Source organism: Mirounga angustirostris, unplaced genomic scaffold (genome assembly GCF_029215605.1).
Source record: "Mirounga angustirostris isolate CCGP_5_RB_7025 unplaced genomic scaffold, mMirAng1.0.hap1 SCAF_14, whole genome shotgun sequence".
Taxonomy (NCBI): domain Eukaryota; kingdom Metazoa; phylum Chordata; class Mammalia; order Carnivora; family Phocidae; genus Mirounga; species Mirounga angustirostris.
This window is the reverse complement of record NW_026991722.1, coordinates 39,817,652-39,838,174: the sequence shown is the minus strand read 5'-3', so window position 1 is coordinate 39,838,174 and position 20,523 is coordinate 39,817,652. Positions and strand designations below refer to the sequence as shown.

Below are 20,523 nucleotides of genomic sequence, written 5' to 3'. Positions count from 1 at the left end.
CGATTCCAAGACTCCAGAATCATGCCCACCCAGGCACCCAGGAAGTATAATTCAGAAAACCTGGAAACAGAATGAGCATAGTATCAAAGAGACCTTAGTATCATCTTTTGACCCATGAAGTGAAAAAAGAGGATCTATTCAATGAATAAAAGAAGACATAGAATATTGTCTACAGCATGTTCCCATTTGTATACAAAAAGGGTTTATATGTACATCTATATGTTTGATGTGAAAACACCCCATAAACTGGCCACAGTTGTATGTCATTGGTGGGTGTTACTGTGGGGATACCCTTATTTTTCACTGTGTATCCTTTTGTACTGTTTTAATTGTTTTTACCATAAACATGTATCACTTTTTCAAAACAATAATACACTACTAGCTGGATAAATAATGAGAGATGAGAAAATCTGAAAAACCAAGAAACTTAGTGTTGCTTTTGTAAGCCACTGCTAGTGATGGTATCTATGGGAAATAAAAGGATACCTCTAAGTTCAAATCTTTTTTTTTTTTTTAAGATTTTATTTATTTACTCATAAGAGATAGAGAGAGAGGCAGAGGGAGAAGCTGGCTCCCCGCTGAGCAGGGAGCCCGATGCGGAACTTGATGCAGGACTCCATCCCAGGAGCCTGGGATCATGACCAGAGCCGAAGGCAGAAGCTTAACCATCTGAGCCACCCAGGCGCCCTCTAGGTTCAAATCTTGAAGGCGTATGTATGTGTTATAGTGATTGACCTTATTTTTTTTTTTAAAGATTTTATTTATTTATTTGACAGACAGAGACACAGCGAGAGAGGGAACACAAGCAGGGGGAGTGGGAGAGGGAGAAGCAGGCTCCCCACTGGGCAGGGAGCCCAATCCCAGGACCCTGGGATCATGACCTGAGCCGAAGGCAGACGCTTAACGGCTGAGCCACCCAGGCGCCCCGTGATTGACCTTATTAACAAGAACCATCTCTGCCTAGGGCATGTGTTCTCTATTCTATCTCTTCCCCCAACCTACGGCATTACAAAAAAATACAGGAAGAGAGCTCCAAATATATTTTCTCAGGATAATACAGGTTGTCCATTTTGCCTGCAACCGAGTAGAAGCATGGGTGATAGAGAAAAACCAAGAAACTGCTGAAGAGCAGGACTACCCTGAGGGGGGGAGCTCCGAAAGGTGGGGGGGGGGGCTACCGGTGTTTGGGGAAATTCAAGAGGGAGAGCAGCTGCGGGTTTTCAAACTTTAATATCCACAAGAATCATCAGGGGCACTCTTTAAAATGTTTAAATTGCTAAAAACAAACAAACAAACCCTGTGGGCAGAGATTCTGATACCGTGAGTCTTAGGAGTCTTGGAATCAGTTCCCTTTTCTGAAGCTTCTGAAATAAGGCTCAAGAAAAGGGAAGCATGACAATCCCCTTGAGAAACAAACACACACACAAAGACAAAACAAAAACAGAAAACCAAAGATCATTTCTGCTATATTTATCACTGACATATGGACTGCTTTTAAAAGAAAAAGGTGTATTTTTCTCCTTAAGATTGTTAACCTGGAAAGTAGATTTTCTTAAGTGACTTAATACATGTAAAGAACAATGCCTGGCCCAGAATATGGGTAAGTATAAGCTATTATTTTGAATTTCTTTTTTAGGAAACATAAAAGAACAGTTGTTACATAGATGAATCAACTCTATAAATGATGCTGGGATGGACTGCAAGAATGCTAGTTTTCCAGACAACGAACCAAGCAAATAGTTACTTGAGAGGCTATTACAGTATCTAAAATAGCTTCTGATACTCATTCCAGTGTTGGCGGAGGGGTGGTTCCCCACACCAACAGGCAATTCTTGGGACACCAACTGGATGTCAACTCAATTCTGACTTATCTCAAGGAGATAGCATCAGATCCCACAGGTTAAAGGTTTAGTCCTACATAGACATTACTAATGAACTGAATGGCCCGTGGTGGTGTATTCAACTTCCAGCTTCTCTCGTCTTCCCCAAGGTTGGGAGTGGCAACCAGCTAGCTTCCTCGGGTGCTTTTCAAAGTCACTTCATTAACATAACAAAAGGCACTTTAATTGTTCTCATCACTTAGAAAATCTCAAGCGTTTAAGGAACTCTGTGCAAGCAAAGGGGATAAAGAACAAATATTTATTTCTTACTATAAATCACAAAATCACAGTGACCAGTTTTTTAAATTAATGATACAGTCCTATTTAAAACAGTTGTGAAGAAAATGTGCAATTGGTTTAAAACTCGTATCTAAATTAGCACATCAATTTAGATACAATCAATGTATCTATGGCACATTACAAGCAACAACATTATTAAAAGTACATCTTCACAAACAGGCAAATGTACCTATGGTTGTTTTCAATTTTGTTTTGTTTTTTTAAGATTTCATTTATTTATTTGAAAGAGAGAGAGAGCACGAGTGGGGTGAAGGGTGAGGAGCAGAGGGAGAAGCAGACTCCCCACTGAACAGGGAGCTGGACTTGAGACTCCCAGATCACGACCTGAGCTGAAGGCAGACGTTTAACTGACTGAGCCACCCAGACGCCCCTTACTTTGCTTTCATTTGCAAAGTTGATGAATACCCAGGCACTGATCCCAGTTTGGGTTTAAACTTTGTTCTAAATGCTTGAATAATGTCCCAGATTCTGTCTCTTTCTTTTATTTTTTAATTTTTTTAAATTTTTTAATTAACATATAATGTATTATTTGTTTCAGGGGTACAGGTCTGTGATTCATCAGTCTTATACAATTCACAGCGTTCACCATAGTAGATACCCTCCCCAACGTCCATCACCAGCCACCCCATCCCTCCCACCCCTCATTCTGTCTCTTTTTTAAAGCAACAGCCTTTCAGCCTAAAGTGAGTCACTCCTCCAACAGATGTGAGTTTCTAAGTTGCCAAAACCTGCGGACCCAGTCAGTGATCCTAGTTTCCTTGAGAGTTTCCAAACCTGCGTAATCCTGTAGATAATATTGTGTTTTATCAGGTTCCCTCCACTCCCAAGAGAAGAGGTTCTTTCAGTAAATATGCCATACTCATAATTTAGAGGACAGCAAAAAAGTTGGCTTTCAAAATCTTCAGTACGGTTCAAACTGGCCTAGCATCCTCCACAGGTCCCTCCCTCCCTAGAGTGCAGCCCACAGATGCCTCATTAAAAAATATATAGGCATCGGGTGCCTGGTTCAGATGGTTAAGCGTCTGCCTTCGGCTCAGGTCATGATCCCAGGGTCCTGGGATCGAGTCCCGCATCGGGCTCCCTGCTTGGCGGGGAGCCTGCTTCTCCCTCTGCCTCTCTCTCTCTCTCTCTGTCTCTTATGAATAAATAAATAAAATCTTAAAAAAAAAAAAAATATATATATATATAGGCATCTTCATCTTTATAGCACCCTTTTCAACAGGTTGTCTAGCTTCAACTTTGTTTAAAGCCAGTGAAAAGGAACTCATTGCTTCATGGAACCTCTTCCTGTTTTTAGGAAACTTAGTAATTAGAAGACCTTTGCTAACGTTCCTTCTGAATGTGCCCATAGGTGCCTACCCAGACCCATGTGTCTTTTGAAGAAAACCAGAGTGAGCACATCACCCATGCAGGTTGCAGCTTTTCAGCTTTATGGAGGTAGCTGTGATATTTCTTTCCACCGTCTTTGTCTTTTCTCTGGCTCCTTCAGGTGGGAAGGAATTATGCATTAGGATTTACTATAAATGTGAATCTAGTTGTACTTAATCTACTTTATACAGAGACTCAATAACCAAAAAAAAAAAAAAAAAAAAGACAGAGAATTAGAATGCATTTGCAACCTAATGAGAATTTTTTCTTAAAAGAGGCAGGTATAATCTGTTCTTTTTCGGTAGGTACCCTTGGGTTGTAGATCATTTTTAGTGGAAAGGAAATAAAAACATGGTGTGGCGCCTGCATGGCACAGTTGGTTAAGTGTTCAACTCTTGGTTTCTGCTCAGGTCATGATCTCATGGTTGTGAGATCGAGCCCCATGTCGGGCTCTGTGCTCAGCATGGAATCTGCTTTGAGGTTTTCTCTGCCCCTCAATCTTGTGCTCTCTCTCTCACACTCTCTCTCTCAAATAAATAAATATTAAAAAAACAAAAAACGTGGGTGCTGAAGTTTTGACAATGAGGGCAGATAATAATTTTTATGGGATACATAGTTCTCTCAAATGGTCCACCAGGTTTTGAGTTTCTTTCTTTCTTTCTTTCTTTCTTTCTTTCTTTCTTTCTTTCTTTCTTTCTTTCTTTCTTCTTTCTTTCTTTCTTTCTTTTTTCTTTCTTTCTTTTTCTTTCTTTCTTTCTTTCTTTCTTTCTTTCTTTCTTTCTTTCTTTCTTTCTTTCATTCTTTCTTTCTTTCTTTCTTCTTTCTTTTAATCAGAGAGAGAGAGAGAGCACAAGCAGGGGGAGCGGCAGACAGAGGGAGAAGCAGGCTTCCAGCTGAGCAAGGAGCCCGATGCAGAACTTGATCCCAGGATCTTAGGATCATGACCGAGCTGAAGGCAGCCACTTAACCAGCTGAGCCACCCAGGTGTCCCCAGGTTTTGAGTTTCTTTCTTTTTTTTTTTAAGGTTTTATTTATTTATTTGACAGAGAGAAAGACAGCTAGAGAGGGAACACAAGCAGGGGGAGTGGGAGAGGGAGAAGCAGGCTTCCCACCGAGCAGGGAGCCCGATGCAGGGCTTGATCCCAGGGACCTGAGCCGAATGCAGATGCCCAATGACTGAGCCAGCCAGGCGCCCCAGGTTTTGAGTTTCTTGAAGGCCAGGACTATGTCTCATTCTTCTTGGTATCACCGTGCCTATTATAATACCATGAACAAAGTTGGCCTCAATAAATGCTTACTGAATTGAGATTATTTGAATTTCCAGAAGCAGAGAGATCACCGAAGAGCGATATAGACCAAGAAAGGGGACTAAACTTACTTCAAGGAAGATCTTTTTTTTTTTTTAAAGATTTATTTATTATTATTTTTTTTTATTTGACAGAGAGAGACACAGCGAGAGAGGGAACACAAGCAGGGGGAGTGGGAGAGAGATAAGCAGGCTTCCCGCCGAGCAGGGAGCCTGATGTGGGACTCGATCCCAGGACCTTTGGGATCATGACCTGAGCCAAAGGCAGACGCTTAATGACTGAGCCACCCAGGGCCTGGACTGTTTGTACTTTAACCAGATAACTGGTTAATAGCAGCATTTGCCCTATCGCATGGAAACGTGGCTATTTTCTCAGAGTAAAACAGGCACTAATCTTGGGACGTGGCCCAACTCACTCCTCTGGGAAGGGGGTGGGAGATTCTGACTCAGCTGACAACAGGAGTCCAGCCAGAAGGGCAAAGGACAGTGTCCTCAGGTAAGGCACTCCGTGTGTAGGATATCTGTTGTTTGGTGCTGACCTCTACTCACCAACCAGCCTGGATGTCAGCGGCAGGCTCTTGGTCCTCAAGGAAAGAATAAGCAAACATAAGGCCAAGCTCCAGTCCCAGGAGAAGGATGGGTAGTTAGTCTAGAGTAGTACTGTATGAGGCCTGTTGTCTTAATATAAATATAAATAGCATCCCCTTTCGTCCCCAGTAGGTTCCTACTTAGGACAATAAATCATGTCATTCTTGGCATGGAATGCTTGGAAGGATACCAGGAAAACAACTTTTGCAACAGGAACCACGGCAGAAGCAATCTTTAAAAATTGGGATAAAGGGAGGCCTGAAATGGAAACTGTGGCCCAGGACCACCTGTGGGGGCTTAAGCAGACTGCTCTTGAGGTTACTGGGAATCTGAGTCAGTAGGAACCACATCCACATCAGAATAGCTATAACAGTCCGTGTCCTTATTCACAATGACCACTGCCATCCTTCAAAATGCAGGTGGACATAGTCTTTCTACATCATGTTTCTACTGTCAGCCTCATAGCTGAGAATGACTGGTATTTAACATATTAAAGTAGTGTTAACTATGCCTGAAGAAGAGAAAGTTTTGCACTGGGTATTCTTCCCAAATCTATGGGCAAGACCCTGTGCTACATAATACAGAGATTACAAGTTGCTTGTAATCTAATTGGAAAGTTAACTAGTTATGAGTTTTAAATGGAAGTCTAAGCAACAAAACAGTTATCACAACATAGTGCCCAGCTAATAGTCAAAACAGTTGTGTTAGCTGTGCTCTTTTTTTTTTTTAAAGATTTTCTTTATTTACTTGACAGAGAGAGACACAGCGAGAGAGGGAACACAAGCAGTGGGAGTGGGAGAGGGAGAAGCAGGCTTCCCGCTGAGCAGGGAGCCTGACGCGGGGCTCGATCCCAGGACCCTGGGATCATGACCTGAGCCGAAGGCAGACGCCTAACGACTGAGCCACCCAGGCGCCCCAGCTGTGGTCTTTATGACAGTTCAGAGAGAGTAACCAGTTCAGGTTGAGATGAAAGAAAACTTATGAAGTAGGACACCCCAATCCTTAAGGACTTATTTCTTGTCAGACATTTTCACGTATGGATTCTAATGTCTCAGAACAACCTTATGAAATGGGTATTAGTATCAGAATCTACAAAGGAGGAAACTGAGGATCAGAAGGTTTAAGGAACTTGTTCTCAGTTACTCAGCCAGGAAACAGAAGAGAAAGCTTGAACCCATGTGTCTGTAAAGGAAAAAAACAAAAAACAAAACCTACTCCTTCTGTGTCACCCCTACTCTCAATACACCTGACACCAGACATGTGGGCTTTCCATACACCCACCAATTCTGGGACACCACCTGGGTGTCCCACAATTTTACTCCATTCTGACAGTATCAACCTGGGAATAGTGTCAGATCCCACGGGTTAAGTAAGGGCTGTCAAATGACAAAAATAAAACAATTTAGTAACAAGTTTGATGCCCTTTATGCACTGGAAAGCATTCCATGGTTGGGGGAGTCCAGTGCCTCCCAAGCGGTGGAGCGCTCTTCCCCAGGGCTGTTTGGGAAAGGGCGATTTTTAGAAAATGTCAGGAGAGGCAACGTGGAAACAGGGCATGATTGGCTAGGAGGTCGGGGATTTCCTTATAAGACTAGCAGGTCAATCAGAATAGGGAAAAAGTATTTGGCTTAAGTTGATTGGCTGAGGTTGCATATCTGCCCTTATTTAGAACAAGGAAATAATTACAGTTTCTTGGCAGTTGAGAATTGGCTGGCTGGATATACGGTGATTCCGGACAAGCAAGCATTTACAGGGATGCGATATCTAAGTTTTAGTTTGCTGATCTGGCACCCCAGGCCGGAGCGGCTCCATCTTGGGCCCAGCCATTTATTTCAACAGGTCTCAGTCCCATAAGACTGCCCCCCACCCCCACTTCCCTTGCCAATCACAAGTCCAGCTTGCTACTTTGCTTCTGACTGACCAGCTACAAATTGGAGGTTTCCACAACCCCTCCTCAGTTTGGGTTAATTTGCCAGAACAGCTCACAGAACTCAGGAAAACAATTTATTTACTAGATTACTGGTTTATTTCAAAAAGATATAACTCATGAACAGCCGGATGGAAGAGATGCATGGGGCAAGGTATGTGGGAAAGGACTTAGAGCTTCCCTGCCCTCTCTGGACATGCCACTATCCCCAAACCTCCATGTGTTTACCAACCCGAAGGCTCTCCAAACCCTGTCCTTTTAAGCTTTTGTGGAGATGTCATGACATAGGCATGATGGATTAAATCATTGGCCCCTGGCAACTGATTCAGCCTGCAGCCCCTCTCCCCTTACTGGAGGTTGGAGGGTGGGACCAAAAGTTCCATCCTGTAACCATGGTTGGTTCCTCTGGCAACCAGCCCCCATCCCTAGAATAACAATATAAATATTGATGTCACCTCAATAACATAAGCTCATGTGTGGTCGAAAGGGGCTTGTTATGAATAACAAGACATTCCTTTCAGTTTTATGGCTCTGGAGCTGTTTCAGGAACCCAGAATAAAAGACCATGTGCTATAACAAAAGATGCTCCCAGTGCTCCTATCACTTAGGAAATGCCAAGAGTTTTTGGAGGTCTGTGAAATGGAAGCAAGGATGAAGACCAAATCTATATTTCCCGTTATAAATCACAGTATCATGGCTATCTTACCTCAACATTTCTACTTTTTCCATCAGGAGGGCCCCAAATTCAGTCAGAGGCCTCCAGTCAGGTTGAACAGTGTGAACAAGTGCTAGGAGGTCTAAAAGTGGAGTGGAAATTTCAAGAAAGTAGAGGGTGGCATCCCACCAAAGAAGTTAAGTAAGAAGCATTTAAAAGGCCTTTAGAAAGTAAGGACTTTGTAAAAAATTTTTAAGTAGCAGCCCAAGGAATGCTGGGGAGCCTTTCTCGTGTTGGGCCTGGCCCTCCATGCCTGCAGCCCAAGGTGGGGCATGGAGCTCAGCGTCCTGGGTTGTCCACTCAGGTTGCAAGGCCAGGGCAAGTTATCTGCTATCGAAAGAGAACACAGCGGGGCATCTGGGTGGCGCAGTCGTTAAGCGTCTGCCTTCAGCTCAGGTCATGATCCCAGGGTCCTGGGATCGAGCCCTGCATCGGGCTCCCTGCTTGGCCGGAAGCCTGCTTCTCCCTCTCCCACTCCCCCTGCTTGTGTTCCTGCTCTCACTATCTCTCTCGCTCTGTCAAATAAATAAATAAAATCTTAAAAAAAAAAAAAAGAACACAGCCTAAAATTAGAAGGAACAGATAAACTGCAAACTAGAAAAGCAAATAGATACTAGTGTCATGGAGTGCAAAGAACAAGGGCTTTAGAGTCAACTGAGTTTAAAATCTTGACTCTCCCACTCATTATACACATGGCCTTGGCTGTTCACTTAACATATCTCAGATTCAGTTTCCTTATTTGGAAAATGTACCAACTTTACCATGTGCTTTGTGGTTGACTTCCCCAAATTCTTTTTACCTCAGCTGATCCACCTAAGACAATCATAAGAATCCCATTCTCCTTGCTAATGATTGGGCCAGGGATGATGGCTAAGGAGATATGAAAGACTGTGGACTGAAATGTGTCCCCACAAAATTCATATGTTGAAGCCCTACCCCACAATGTTTCAAAAAGCATATAAGTAGCCCCCACTACCACCAGCACCCATTCCATATAACCAGGGAATTGAGCTTCAGAACACAGCAGACATATACAATTGAACAGAATTACAGAGGAATGGAAACAGAACCCTGATCAAACCTTGCCTGAAGCCAATACTACTTTTACAGTTTTTAAAATATGAACTAGTACAACTTCTTCTTGTTTAAGCAGGCTTGAGCCAGATGTCTGTTACTTGCTGACTACAGCAACCTAGGTTTATTAAGAGGGTAAAATCAAATTATGAAAGTAAAGACCTTACTCCAGCATGTGGTACATATAAATAATAGCTATTATTATTTTAGGCAGACAGGTAATTTGTAAGTCACCCAATGTAGTGGTCATGACTGGGAGATCTATCTGGATATAATCGAGACATTTCCTATCAGTGAGTAAGGGTTATGGTGCACAAAACCACTATGGAAAAGGAGAGAACACTGGAGTAAGAGGTAGATAGTTGACCTGGGATTTGCCCCTGGCAAAGCAGATTTAGGTTCTGGTTGATAGTGAGAAAACCAACAGAAGGAAAAAAGTAGAACTAACATAAATGGTGAGACCGGTGGTCTCCTTCCTAATTTCCATTTTTCAGCTAGTTTTCCTATGGTCCTAGCAAATCAAACAGCCGGCTCTGCTTTAGAAATTTCCTGAAGTCCTTTCTTTGCCCTCACTAGATTTCCCATTATTAGTTTCTCCAGAATGTGCTCTTCTATAAATTCTACTCTCCTGTTTAAATGTTTATACTACTTAAACAGATAAAAATGGTAAAAGTAAAGGAGCTCCTTTAGTTCTTATTCAATTGTGCTTTTCTTTAGATTCAAGTGGCTTAATTACAGATTGAAAGCAAAAACAATAAAACATCTGAAAATTACTTCAAAACCACATTGTTTACTTGATGGTAAGCAGTTTCTACACAAAAACCAAAGTCGCCAGGAAGATAGTTGCTCTAGGCCACTGGACAGCTCTTCCTTGAATTGTTGTAGCTGGTAATTAAGCTGGTATACATGGTACGATTGTTAGTGTTTTCTATTTTTGTCAGTGGCTCTTCTAAATTCTGAAAACTGTTCAGTCCTTGAACTACTTACGAAATCATTTCCTTGTTTTTAAGAAGCATGTAAAACAGATTAAATTAGCTATTATGATCTTAAAACAAAAATTAAGGAAAGGTACAAGTTTGACTGCAAGGATATTCATTGCAGCAGTATTTATAATAGCAAAAAAGAAAATAACCTAATGTCCAGTAATAGGGGATTCGTTAAATCTGTTATGCTACATGCATAAAATGCCATGAAAATAGTCAGTGAAACTATATAAATTCTCATGTGTCCATAAATAACAATATGAGCAAATGAAAATATTCTATATAATTATATGTATTAATATAGAAACAGTGATAGTAACCAACAGAGACAGGGGTGCCTATTAAGAGTGTAGGTAAGGGGCGCCTGGGTGACTCGGTCAGTTAAGCATCTGACTCTGGATTTCGGCTCAGGTCATGATCTCAGGGTCATGAGATACAGCTCAGCATCGGGCTCCACACTGAGCGTGGATCCTGTTTGGGATTATCTCTCTCCTTCTCCCTCTTCCCACCCCCGCCCCCAACACCGGCTTGCACGCTCTCACTCTCTCTCTCGAATGAATGAATGAATGAATGAATGAGTAGCTAAGGATATCAGGCAAACAACCCTGTGTTAGACAGAGAATCGGAGCAGCCCTGCAAGGCTATACAGCAGCAGCCAGCAAAGGGTGGTACAATCCGAGGAAGAAGGTATTGTGCACCAGTGACAGCTCCCCATGGGGACAGACTGCTGCAAGCATATGTGGGAAACCTCACGATAACCCCCAGAAGCCCTGATGCTCATAGAGGAAGGGGGGGGGAGAGCTCCCGCCTCACTGATTGCAGGGCTGAGAATCAGTGAAATTGTTAATATGTTTCCATGTGCTTATAAACAGATAAGTCTTCGGAAAACTTGACACGTTTTTACTTTTCCCAAAATGAACAGTTTTCACTACACAACATAGCTGACCTATTCATACACCTAAAAAAGCAAACTGTTTTCCATCACTTTCAAATAATTTAGAAGACTTCGTTTGCTTATAAAGGTATGTTCACATTAGTATTATGATTCCATTTCTCAAAAACTCACTGTATTCCTGCATTTTGTGCTAAGTCTGTAGATGGATGAGAGAAGAAAAGGTTGCATTCCAAGCAGAGCTCATTTTATTTATTTATTTATTTATTTATTTATTTATTTATTTATAAGATTTCATTTATTTATTTGACAGGGAGAGACACAGCGAGAGAGGGAACACAAGCAGGGGGAGTGGGAGAGGGAGAAGCAGGCTTCCTGCCGAGCAGGGAGCCCCATGCGGGGCTCGGTCCCAGGACCCTGGGATCATGACCTGAGCCGAAGGCAAACGTTTAACCACTGAGCCACCCAGGCGCCCCAAGCAGAGCTCATTTTTAAAAGTATCAGTAAATATGGACTACCCGTGAGTGGCTAGATACAAGGAACTTCTCCTTGTTCTTACCGTGTTTAAGACCTGCTAGATGTTAGGTCTGTAAGGTTGAATGAGATCAGGTCCCTAATTGGGAGACAAACAAGGCATTTGATAATTGCATTTTAGGTAACCCTTGTCATTAACGATTTCAAAATCGGTATTTCTGAAATGAACAATGAGCCATCATATAATAGTGATATAAGTAAGGCCAAATAATCAATTTGCTAATTGTTCCTCTAAGCTGCTGATATAATCCCCTGCTAAGCCTTTACCTCAGCCTTACTCTAGAATAGATTATCTCCCTGAAGCAATTTTTTTAGGCTAAAAGTACAGCTGGTGGATTCTTGAGTGTGACTAGAGGAGATTAGCCTGCAAATTTTTCAACATTCATTAGCGGTTTATATATCTTGCCTCTTCAACCAGTTGATCCAATTAAATTGCTAATGGGGCAATATATGGATCACTGCCCAACATGGATTACTTCACTCTTCCATTGGATAGCAGCCCAGGGGTGGAGACGTTGGTGGCCTCTGTAGTGGCATACCCAACCTGAGAGACCTAGCCCCTTTCCCAAATACTAATTCAGGGTCCCAGGCCTAAGTTATTTAGAGCATTCTTGCTTTAAGTGTGACTGAATTCAAGCCAATAAGGGAAGTTTGTTGTGGGGCTTTTGGGGAAGTGTTTTTTGATATCTTATGACCATTCAACCTCCAAGTAATTCTATGACCTGGAAAACTCACCATCCAGAAACAGGTGGCTTAATAGATATAGCCCCTAGGAGGAGATTTCTGTGCAGATGTTCACCCCAGATATGGCCACAGGGGACATTGGATAGAAGAGATCCTCCCAGAGGACAGAACAAGGGCTCCACAAACACAATAGAAAGGGCAATCCTCTTGGGGGCACAGCCTCAGGCTGCCAATGTGGTTAAGCAAGGACCTCGCCCCCTCTGCATGGCAGGGAGCTCTTGCTATTCCTGCCCTGGATATGTGTTTGGAACTGTGTCTTGCTGCCCAGCCTCCCATTTTACAACTTTTTAATCAGTTGTCATGTTCTTTGTATACTGGGGTGTTGGGGGTGATTTATCATTCAGACACAGGCCTCCTGAGGACCTATAGCTGGAATCAGTAAAGAGGACAGCACAATGCCCGGCTTGCTGAAGCTGCTGCTGATACCACAACTCAGAGTCTTTGGGTTGAGTCCTCTCTTAAGTGGGTCCCGTAGGAAGACATACGTGGGGGATGCTTCAGTGCACTGCACAGATCTCCCCTCCATGACCGAAGCACTCATACCAGGAGCGATGACTTCTAGTGGCTTACAGCCAGGTCTCACCCTAGAAATTGTCCTGCCTCCGTGTCACACCTGTCCTCAGGGGAAGCCTGCAGCCAACATTCTTCACAGGGGGTAGGGAGGTGGAGTGAGGGGCGGCACAAAGTCTTCAAGGAAGGACAATGCCCTGCCCACCTCTCCCTTTGGGCTCTGTTACAACTGCATCACAGCTCAACTCCTCCCTCTGCCCAATCCCAATCTCACTCACAGTGGTTGACTTCAAAGTACTGCCCCATAACCTGACTGTACCTAAATTCCTATCTCAGAGTCTACTTCCTGGGAATTCAACCTCCGATAATAAATGATAATGAGAATCTTAGGAAATACTTAGGGCTTACTATGTACCCGTCACTCTTCAAAATGATTCACATACATTAACTCACTTAATTCTCATGACCCATCATTAACCCTGTCTTACGGATGAAGAGAATGGGGCACAGAGAGGTTCAGTAGGCTGTCCAAGGTCACACAGCTGGTAAGTGTCCAAGCTGGGATCCAAGCCTAGCCATTCTGTTTTGAGAGTTCTGTTCTGCCTCTCAACCCCTTGGGTAGTACTTACTGTGTGCCAACCATCTCCAGACCCAGGACCACTGCTGAGAAATTCAGGGCCAAGAAAAATAGCAAGTTGCCACAAGAAGCAGATCACCCCAGATAAAGCTCGACAGCGGGCTCAGCTTGCACATGGCCACAAGGATTACCGACTCCAGGAGCCGCCTGGCTCCTCCCTGGCCTCCCTGGCTGTCTCAGAAGGGGCGATCATCTGCCATATCAAGGCCCCTCAGTGCAGACCAAAGACTCCAGGGCTTTCTTTAAGCAAAGAATGTGACAGGGGCAGCTGCTGCTGAAGACAGGAAGAAGACTCAGAGGAAAGCCAGAAATCAGAAAAATCCCAGGCAGTCTCGTCTCTACAGCCAGTGTTGTTCATACCCATTGCTTCTCAGCAGGGAAGAAGAAGGTGCGCGTTTAAGGATGCTAGTCGAGCCCCAGGCACCTTGGGCAGACACTGTGGAAGAAACTCCCTCGTCTGTTCTACGCCTGCCCTACGGGAGCAGCCATGATTTTCATAATCTCCATCCTGCCTCCAACATTCCAGAAGTTGGTTGAGGAACTCGGGCCTCCCCTGAGCACATGCACCGCCCTGGCCACAGGAATCGTAGCAAGAACTGAGAGCCATGAAAATGCACTGGGGACAGTAGGAAGGCCTCCTTAAGTCACAGGTGGCAGTTGTCTCGCTACTGGCCTAGGAAGAAGATGGGCATGGAGGAGGCAAGGCAGAAGGAAATGGTGCTGCTGCCTCCGGATTAACTCAGCCCAGAGGCCTGCACTTGCTCTGGGCCTGTGGCTGCAGGAGCCGGGAAGTCTCCTTCCCCGTCCAGCAGGTGTGAGAGTCGGATTGTCCTTGCTCACAGCGGATCGCAGGGGCATCTGTGGACTTCACTCACACTGCCTCCCCTCCACACCCATCGACGTGTTTCTGAGACAGACAACTGGGGAAATGCTTAGAGCTTTTATTGTTATTTTGTTGTTGTTGTTATAAAATACTAGTTCAGACGCGTGTAGCAAGTGACAAGAGCCGACTATAACTGTCTTAAGCAAGAGAGAGACCTTTTCGGAAAATCGACGCATTTCACAGAACCCAAGGACAGAGTCACCGCAGGGTCTAGTGAATAAGGCAAAGCCCAAAACACTGTGCAGAGTCCAAGGGTCCTCATTCTCCATCTCTCTCGGGGGCCTCTGCCTTTTTCTCACCGCGCAAAGGCTTTCTTCTCTCTCCTGCAGGCCACGAGGAAGATCATGACTACACATAGCTTCTGAAGCTTCCATGCTCTAGCTAACGCAGAGAGAAATGGACTCCTTTCCTCTCCTCCCGCCATTTCTCCCTCCTCTAGCTTGTGAAGTCTCTCCACCCAAATTTCAAAACTCCTACGGAACAAACTTCCGAGCCCAGCTTGGATCAGGTAGCCACCCTTAAGCTAATAAACGGTGACTGGTGGCTGGGGGAGGTGTGTCGGGTACAAGGTCACATCTAGGAAAGCAGTTACTCTTGCTGAACCGAAAGGAGAGAGTGGGCGGGGCAACGATAAACCGAAAAGACGTTTGCGGCAATATTCACATGAACCACAAAGAAAGGGACTATGAGAAAATGAAAACTGTTTTCCCAGGGCTATGGGATTATTTATGAAATTATTCTTCTCAATTTTGTATTTTAAAACAGAATATATAGTGTGGCGGTTAGAAACCAGGCCACACAAGCGTATGTCTACATCCCAGCTCCAGCACGTATAGGCCGCATGGCCTCGTGCAAGTTACTTCATTCAGTTCAAATGGAGAAAGTAATACCTGTCTAAGAGTGAAGGCTAAATGAGTTCCAATAACAAGAAAACAAACAAATCCAATTTTAAAAATGGGCAGAGGATCTGAATAGACATTTTTCCAAAGGAGACATCCAGATGGCCAACAGACGCATCAAAAATGCTCAGCATCGGGCACCTGGGTGGCTCAGTTGGTTAAGCGACTGCCTTTGGCTCAGGTCATGATCCTGGAGTCCCGGGATCGAGTCCCACATCGGGCTCCCTGCTCAGCGGGGTGTCTGCTTCTCCCTCTGCCCTCTTCCCTCTCATGCTCTCTCTCTCTCATTCTCTCTCAAATAAATAAAATCTTAAAAAAAAAAAAGAAGAAAGAAAAAAATTAAAAAAAGAAAAACATTACAAAAAAATGCTCAGCATCAGTCATCAAGGACATGCAAATCAAAACCCACAATGAAATATCACCTCACACCTGTCTGAATGGCTATTATCAAAGGGACAAGATATAACAAGTGTTGGTGAGGATGTGGAGGAAAAGGAACCTTTGTGCCCTGTTGGTGGGAATGCAAACCAGGGCAACCACTATGGAAAACAGGATGGAAGTTCCTGAAAAAATTAAAAATAGAGCTACTATAAGATCCAGCAATTCCACTTTTGGGTATTTATCCGAAGAAAAAGAAAACACTTATTCGAAAAGGTATAAGCACGTCTGTGTTCACTGCAGCATTATTCACCATGGCCAAGATATGGAAACAACCTCAGTGTCTGTCCACTGATGGATGAATGGATAAAGAAGGTGTCATTGGGGCTCAGTCAGTTAAGCGTCTGACTCTTCAGCCCAAGTCTTGATCTCAGGATTGTGAGTTCAAGCCCCGTGTCATAAATTGTCGTATGTCAGTTAAACTTCAATAACAAAAGTAATGCCCTTCGCACTTTACTGGCCCACAGTAAGTACCTTATAAGTAGCATCTAATATTATTTATAAATTTTCTTTAAGTGGTTAAAACAGCATTTCAACAACAAATAAGAAGTGAAAAGGGGAACATTTTCTCCTGCTTTGTCTGAACCAAGTCATAAATCACTGACACCGTGAGAAACAATCTTTGCTCAGCCTGTAGCGGGGACACCGAGGAAGGCGCCGTCCTCCACTAGGGAAGTGGGGGGTGCCCCGAGCTATGAGGCTTCCACTGCTGCATTGCTGCATTGATTCACCGTGAGGGAATTTTTTTTCACAGAGGACTTGCATAGCAGAAGCATTAGCAGCATCTCCTTGAAAGCCATCTGGCATTGATTTTTCCACTCTCTCCTTGGAAGAGGATTCTCCAGAGCCTTAAAGAAAACAGTGATTTTTTCCCCCTTACCTCTGCAACTGCTGGCCTAGAATCACCTGATTTTTCTGTATTCACTTCGATACCACGGAGACCTGCTAGACAGAGGATACCATTCCCCTGTGGAAAAGGCCATTATTTCTGAGTTAGGCCTTCTATGTGCCAGGGGCATGGTGGTCCCGTTTAAATTTTTTTTGCTTCGTTTTTATTGCTACAGTTTTGTGTTTAGGGTCGACTTAATCTTTGATGGATGTGAATTTTATATTACTTTAACATAAACATCATTCCATTTAAAGTCCTCTTGTCCTTTGTACGACTGCCACTCTACAGATCACTGTTAATAACTTCAGTTTTTGGCCAGCCTTCTGGCTATTCGTTCTCATTTGACAGCAGAATTCCAGATAATTCTCTAAAGCAAATCTAATAAAGCAATATTGTCATTAAGTCTCCTGAGTTTGTTAGTTTATGTATTATGGTTAGCAACTGTACATAAAGCTGAAATATAAGGCAAACTTAGAGCTGCTTATTTTTCTTTAAGTGGAATGGTTTTATATTAGACTCATATGTAAATTACAAAATTAATAGCTTCAAATTTGACAGACTGTCGATGCGTTTCTGATCACAAAATTGTTCACCATACACATGTTGGCATTTTAATAGCAGCCGGTTTCATATGTTGAATGGTAGGTAGCCAGTTTTATATTGGAATCAATTAGAAGAAGAAAATAGGCCAATACAATTCATTAGAGGTATATACATATATTAAAAACAATCGTGGGGCGCCTGGGTGGCTCAGTTGGTTAAGCAACTGCCTTCAGCTCAGGTCATGATCCTGGAGTCCCGGGATTGAGTCCCACGTCGGGCTCCCTGCTCGGCGGGGGGTCTGCTTCTCCCTCTGACCCTCTTCCCTCTCTTGCTCTCTGTCTCTCATTCTCTCTCTCTCAAATAAATAAATAAAATCTTAAAAAAAAAATCGTGGCAAATTCTTAACACGCTGTATCCAATTGCCCAGGGCCATGAAGAAGGATTTATGGATTTAAGTTAATTCTCTTTGTATGATCTTTTCTATAATCTTGGATATTGTGCTTTTAATAAACTCATTACCAGTGATGACATGTTGTTTTGGTATATTGTACTGAGGTTGGAGAAATTCTACCCTTTTAGTAATCCCAGTTGAAGTCATAAAATTAATAAACTTCATCCAGTGTCCACTGATTCACAGCATCTGTTCCTTCAACAGCTTTTGCTCATTGTAAAGGGACAGAGAGTGACTCCATCCAGCCATCATGCCACCTGCCCTGGTGGGACACCAGCTGTGAGAAAGGTTTGTGCACCTAGGACGGCATCTGGAGAATTGCCTCACTCCATGTCATCATCCCACCTGGTCCACGGGCGTGCACCTACTTTTGTCTGTGCCCTCTAATTCCCACATGGACCTGTCTCTCCACCCTGCCCCACTTTTCTAGCTGTTGAAACAAAAGACCAAATAGAAACAAGAAGAGGGGGAGAGGAACACAAACAACACACAAAATGTGCTTGCTCTAACACTTTCTTATAGGCAATTTGCTGTTGACGTCAACATCTGAGGACACCACAGTTCTTTCACATGGTACCACTGATACGGGTTTTTAAAAAAAATATATCTTATTTATTTGTCAGAGAGAGAAGAGCATGAGTACAAGCAAGGGGAGCAGCAGAGGGAGAAGGAGAAGCATGCTCCCTGCTTAGCAAGGAGCCCGATGTGGGACTCCATCCCAGGCAGACGCTCAACCAACTGAGCCACCCAGGCGTCCCCTGATACGGATTCTGATAGTATGTCAGAAAATGAAGCCCACAACTCTTAACCACGATGCTATTGTTTGAAGAGAGGTTGATCTTTTAGCTGGAGTCCCAGAAGAATAGCTCTTACTCCAAGCTTCCCCAAAATTTCTGCATAATCTCTACTAATTGTTGTTGCCACTCCAGATCATTGGAGTTAAACTTCTACCATAATTTCTGTGTGCTTATTTTTCAACCGACCTATGTTTCCAATTTTGAGGGCATCGGCTAGAAGTAAATGTGTGTTAGGCCTCTTTATTTGCTTGCGTTTTCCATTTATAAAATCAGTATAATAAAGTTTACATCTGTTCTATTCCACGGACATCTTCAATATTATAAGATACTTTAAGTTACCAATATTGTGCCTTAAAAAAATCCAGTCTGCCAGTTTTTACCATATCCTGTTATTTTCTGGGATTTGGGAATTCAGAATGTTAAACTTCGAACATATTTAAAAAACAAGCAGCATAAGCAAAACAGACTCAGTCCGACCTATATGTCTGATGGTAGGATGGAAAAAATTGGTACCATGTTTGTATGATGGTCAGAAGCAAAGACTTTTAGGAGGCTGAAACAACACGGTTTCAAAGTCTGTCTTGACTATATAGAGATTGTTTGGCTTTGAGCAAGTTTCTCTCTGAGCTTAAATTTTGAAAAGGGGATAAGAAAAAAGTGTTTTCATAAACATTAAACTATGTACCCACATATGTATGTAAATGCACATGTATTTATATGTATATATGTGGTTGAATTGTTATAATATTGACACATACATACACAACCATATACATATGAGCATTAAGCATTGTGTGTAACCCATAGTAACCAATTAAAACAGTATCTGTTGTTCTTTTTATTATCATCTGCTAGCTTAAAGAAGGCTTCCATAATAGGAACATATTTACATATACTCTTATATACTGATAAAATATACTTCTACCTCCTCCCCAAGTGAAAAGACATCATATATCTATATTATTTGCTTATAATGGCAGCACGGGAAGCAATCACGTTTTTTGGAATTAAAGTTGAAGCATAAACATTCTCCTGTGATAAAAGATGGCTCATTATATGGGTAATAGAAGGATGTCCAATGGTAAACTATTTATATAATTATTGGTGTCGTGCAAAATCACAAAAAAAGATCTTATATTTGTATGTAATTAATCACAAACTATTTTGTTCTATTGCTTCTAATTTGGTTTTAAACTACTATTTAAGTTGGGGCACCTGGCCTACCTGGCCTACTTCTGGTCATAAGTTCGAGCCTCCTATTGGGGGTAGAGATTACTTAAAAAAATTATAATAAAAAAATAAGTTACTATTTAAATCATTTATTGTTACTTTTATTTTCACCATTTGTGATCTTGCCTCCCCATATAACTCATATCTCATAAATAGGCCGGTTCTTCCCAAGTACTTAGTGACTTAATTTTTCTTCCAAATGTGTCCATTTGAAATGCTGAAGGATGCAGCTCGAAAGCTTTCCCATTTTCATTGGGAATGTTTACTTATCTGCAAGATGAGAGGACTAGGTCAGATGCCTTCTGTGACCCTTTCCTGTTCCGAGCATGTCATGACTTCACAGTCATTGAAGTAAAACACCCCAAATGTGGACTTGGTTCAATCATTACACAGTTGTGTGAGCTACTAAAAGTCACAGGAGTATTAACTGAGTCATTCCTGGAGCAACGCACACACTTTGAGGACATGCTGTCATGGGACTGTTCACAGATGCAGGAAACTGCGATGGGCAGAATAGCGTGGCTGCGGAAATGCTATCTGGGAAACCTAGCGACGACTAGGAGTAAGACCAGCCAGCTACAATATTCAGATTTGAAAAACCAGCTATGCTGAAACCAAGTCAGAAGATCCAGGCACTTGCCTGGCCCCGCTGGTTGAACTCCTGGGTCTTTCACTCAATAGAACTTCATTTGTGTTGATGTCCTTCTCCCCTGAAGAAGAGAAGAGTGCCTGGGGCGCCTGGGTGGCTCAGTTGGTTAAATGACTGCCTTCGGCTTAGGTCATGATCCTGGAGTCCCTGGATCGAGTCCCGCATCGGGCTCCCTGCTCGGCGGGGGTTCTGCTTCTCCCTCTCATGCTCTCTGTCTCTCAAATAAATAAATTAATTAAATAAAATTTTTAAAAAAAGAAGAGAAGAGTGCCTTATTTTACTATCA

The 20,523-nt window shown here is 42.9% G+C and overlaps 1 long non-coding RNA gene across 1 annotated transcript in view; it reads left to right on the top strand.

The window, feature by feature from the left end:
• LOC135362501 (uncharacterized) overlaps window positions 1-19,673 on the top strand; it is a 46,162-nt gene extending 26,489 nt beyond the window's left edge. Inside the window, exon 3 of the long non-coding RNA XR_010407273.1 lies at window positions 17,766-19,673. This is a non-coding gene — a long non-coding RNA (uncharacterized LOC135362501). The remainder of the gene's footprint in view (window positions 1-17,765) is intronic.
• Window positions 19,674-20,523: the final 850 nt, after the last annotated feature.